Source organism: Chrysochloris asiatica, unplaced genomic scaffold, assembly GCF_000296735.1.
Source record: "Chrysochloris asiatica unplaced genomic scaffold, ChrAsi1.0 scaffold00334, whole genome shotgun sequence".
In the NCBI taxonomy this organism is placed as follows: Eukaryota; Metazoa; Chordata; class Mammalia; order Afrosoricida; family Chrysochloridae; genus Chrysochloris; species Chrysochloris asiatica.
The window spans coordinates 806,668-810,817 of NW_006408852.1; positions in this window are offsets into that span (position 1 = coordinate 806,668).

The following is a 4,150-nucleotide window of genomic DNA, read 5'->3' on the forward strand; positions in this document are numbered from 1 at the left end:
TCAGCCAGGTGGCATCATTGATGGCGTCAAGTGTGGCAGCGGTAGTGAGGTTGGCCTAGTATCAGACATTGTTTTGTTCTGCTGTGCATGGGGTCGCTATGAGTCGATTCCGACTCAATGGCACCTGACAACAACAGCAATACAAAACCAACAGCTAACATCACTCTCAATGGAGTGAAACTGAAAGCCTTTCCCTTGAGAATAGGTACCAAACAAAGATGCCCTTTATCATCACCCCTATTTAATATTGTTTTTGGTAGTCTAAGTCAGAGCTATAAGGCAAGATAGGGAAATTAAAGGCATTCAAATAGTCAAAGAGAAATGGAAGAATATACCATGTTCCTGTATAGGAAAACTTAACATTGTCAAAATGTTGATACTACCCAAAGCAATCTACACATATAATGCAATTCCAATCCAGATTCCAATGACATTCTTTAGCGAGATGGGGAAAAAATTATAAACTTTATATGGAAAGTAAAGAGACCCAGGATAAGCATAGCATTGCTTAAGAACAAAGTTGGAGGCCTCTCACTTCCTGATTTCAAAAATTACTGCATGGCTACAGTAGTCAAAACATTCTGGTACAGGTACAATGGAACAGAATCTTGAATCCAGAAATTAGCACACCAACATACAGCCAACTGATCTTTGATAAATGGCCAAAGTACATTGAGTGGGGAAGATATAGTCTCTTCAATAGATGGTACTGGCAGAACTGGAAATTGATATGCAAAAATTGAAACAAGAACTTTACCTCACGCCATATTACAAAAACCAACTCAGCATAGATTAAAGACCTAAATATGAATTCCAGAACTATAAAGTTCATCAATGAAAAAACAGGGACACATTTAAGGCCTCTAATCCAGGCCACAGACAATCAAACATTGCAAAAATTATACAAACAAAAGCAGACAAAATAGGTGATTGGGCATTCTAAAAATGAAAAACTTATGTGCATCAAAGTATTTTGTCAAAAGAGTTAAAAGGGAGTCCACAGAATGGGAATAAAAATATTTTGCAACGACATATCAGACAAGGGACTAATTTCTAAAATCTATAGGAAACTCTGGTAGCATAGTGGTTACGAATCAGGCTGCAAACCTCGGGGTCAGTACTTTGAAACTACCAGCAGTTCCATGGGAGAAAGACGAGGCTTTCTGCTCCCATAAATATATACAGCCTTGTAAACCCTGTACAGGTAAGTAACAGATTATAGAGAAGCCCTGCAGGTGAGTATATAATAATGAAAAAAAGAAGAATAAGAAAATAAGAGAAAAAGGCACTAGTGGTCTGCAGGGAAAAGCCGTAGGATTGAAGTTACAGGTTTGCATGGGTTAATTGGGACAGAGGTAAATAGTGATGCAAGCTTAAACTTAGAACAACAGGGCTCTATGATACAAGGATCAAGGCATAGTCTGAAGAGTGGAAATAATACTAAGATGCTTGACTATCTTATGAATATTGGTTTACCTTGCCTACTATTATAGAACAGACATTTGAGTGACATAGAAAGGAATGTCATGAAACATGATTATAGAAAGCTTGTAAGCCTATAACTGATTGGAATACCTAAAAGGGGTTCTAGAACTTGCCTAGTGAAATAGACCTATTGAGGAGGCTTTGCAGTGTATAGGATCTTAGGTGGAATCCTGAAGCCCATCCAGAACCTTCTGAGGTGGAACATTCCCAATAATGTAGGAGTTAAGGGAATTGTGTGAACCCTCCCAGAGGTAGCTCTCTAAACCAAGGAAGACTTTGGAGAGAGCTAGAAGGTAGACCTTGCTAGCCATAGGCAATGGGCCAAGACCACACAGACCTGTATAGTAGAAAAACAAGTTAGTTAAGAAAATTACTTTGAAGTATGTGATTATTGTAGTATTTAGCTCTTGATCCATATCTTTATAATTATCCTGGAAATTGTGTTCCCTATCTACAAAACCAATCTTTACACATACTGATTTCCAACATATTATTCTCACTGAATGATGTCAATGGTATTGTGATCTAGCAAAGGTCTTGTGAATCATTTAACTAAAGATGTATGATTTGCCCTCTCCCTCATACCTAGGAAATATGTATTTAAACTGAATCTGTAAGACATTAAAGCACTCTCGACTGACCATCTTGAGTCTCCTGTCACATTAATCCTCAAATCCGCCTTCTTGAATCCCGGTCCATGTAGGGCTGGCCCCTGCACCAGTAGAAAGGACAAACAGATAGGCCTGGAACAGCTAGAGTGACAGAAGATACAAGTTCAAAGAAAGATCATCAGGAAAAACCCAAAACAAAAAGGCAGTATGACTGGCTACTACAAGTTGTTCACCGGGAAGCCATCCAGGAAAGCAATAAAGTCCCTTCAGGACAAAACCGCCTCTAAGACTGAAACTCAAAGTGAACACATGAGCATGCTTGTAAACTTGCTGGTGACCACATTGATCTATTTTTGAGTGCAAAAGCAGGAAAGGCAGTAATGAATAAATGGGCTGTGTTCAACCATGTTCCATAGACTCCCACCGAACTGGAGATGAAAGAGAGAAGAGGAAGGCCTGGTTGGTCCAAAGTGTTCTGAGATATGGGGACACCTGAGCCCATGGACAAGGACATAGCTACAGATGGCTACATCATAGAGTTAAGCATCCAGCTTATTTGAAGTGAGGGGTGAAGCACAAGAACACACACACTTGAAGATAGTACCCACTTGTCCTGACTTCAATGACTGGATGATCAGAACTCAACTAAAAGATGAAAGGGGAAAAAAAAGAGTAATCTGATACAATTTGATGAACTTGACCTACACCTATGGAAGCAGGAGCTCAAAAGAGGGAACAAATCTTTACAGCAAGGATCATACCCACCCCTTTGGTACATAGGGTAAACAGGGATGAGCAGCTTGGACACTGGTTACCCAAAATGGGGGTGGAGGGGGAGGCTACAAAGGCAAGCAGTGATTGACTTAAAAGCTTTCAAGAGGCAGCCTAGATCCAGAGGGTGCGAAGGAAGGTAGAATGTCTACTGAGCAGTATCCAATCTGTCTGGGAGGAGCTGATGAAAGGAGATGGGACTAGGACTCTTGTGATGCAATAGTGAATAATTGCTATCAGGACTGACTGTAAGCATTGGAAATGTAAAGGTATATGTTTTTTAGCAAAAGGAGGGGAGTGGTTGATTTTACAGTACAGGAGTGGAGGGCTCTGGGACCATCAAGGGAGAAGGGTGGAGTGCAGGACCCTACCTAGAGAAACAGTGATGCCAGATACAGAGGCAGAGAGGATGACATGGAGAGATGGAGTGGCTGGGGACTCTAGACCCAGAGAGGGTGAGGGACTGTGTGCTGATGACCGAGGGGCAGGCTTGCAGGGTATACCCTATGATTGTTTGATGATGCATTGAGGGGGTTGTAATCATGGCAATGACACGATATAAGATAGGATAAATATAAAGCTAATGTTCTCCTATGCGAACTAGCACATAATTCACAATAAAAACTTAAGGGGAAAAAAGAAAAGTGGTGGGGGAAGAAAGAGTCCCACTGAATAGTTTTCATCTTGTCTAGATGCGTTTGGAAATAGAAATGGGGATAAGATTCTTATTACTCAATCGTGAGTAATTGTTATCATGACTAATTGTGACTGTCACAATTATAAAGTTAGAAGTTTTGTAACAAAAATGGGGGAGTAGTTAATCTTACAGTCCAGAAACAGAGGACCCAAGGACCATCAGAGGAGAAGAGCACAAGCAGAATATGGGACCCTATCCAGAAAAGCAGTGACCACAGAGATGGAGGCAGAGATGGGGACATGGAGAGAGGGAGCAGCTGAGGACTCTAGATTCATGGAAAGAGAAAAACTGAGAACTGGCAGTCAGGAAGCAGACATGTAGAATGTGCCCTTTGGTGGTCTAAATTATTATATATACCTGAGTGTTTTAAAATAAATAAATAAAAAGTAAAATGAATAGAGAAATACTGGTTAACTGGTGGTACATGGAGGAAATTATAATCAATGTAATGAAACAAGGTATATGGTTTTTTAAATATAAAACTGATGATCTGCCCTGGAAAGTTTCATTCAATTCACAATTAAAACTTAAAAAAAAAAAAAAAAAGGTAATTGAGCATGAAGAAAAAATATATTTATAAATGATT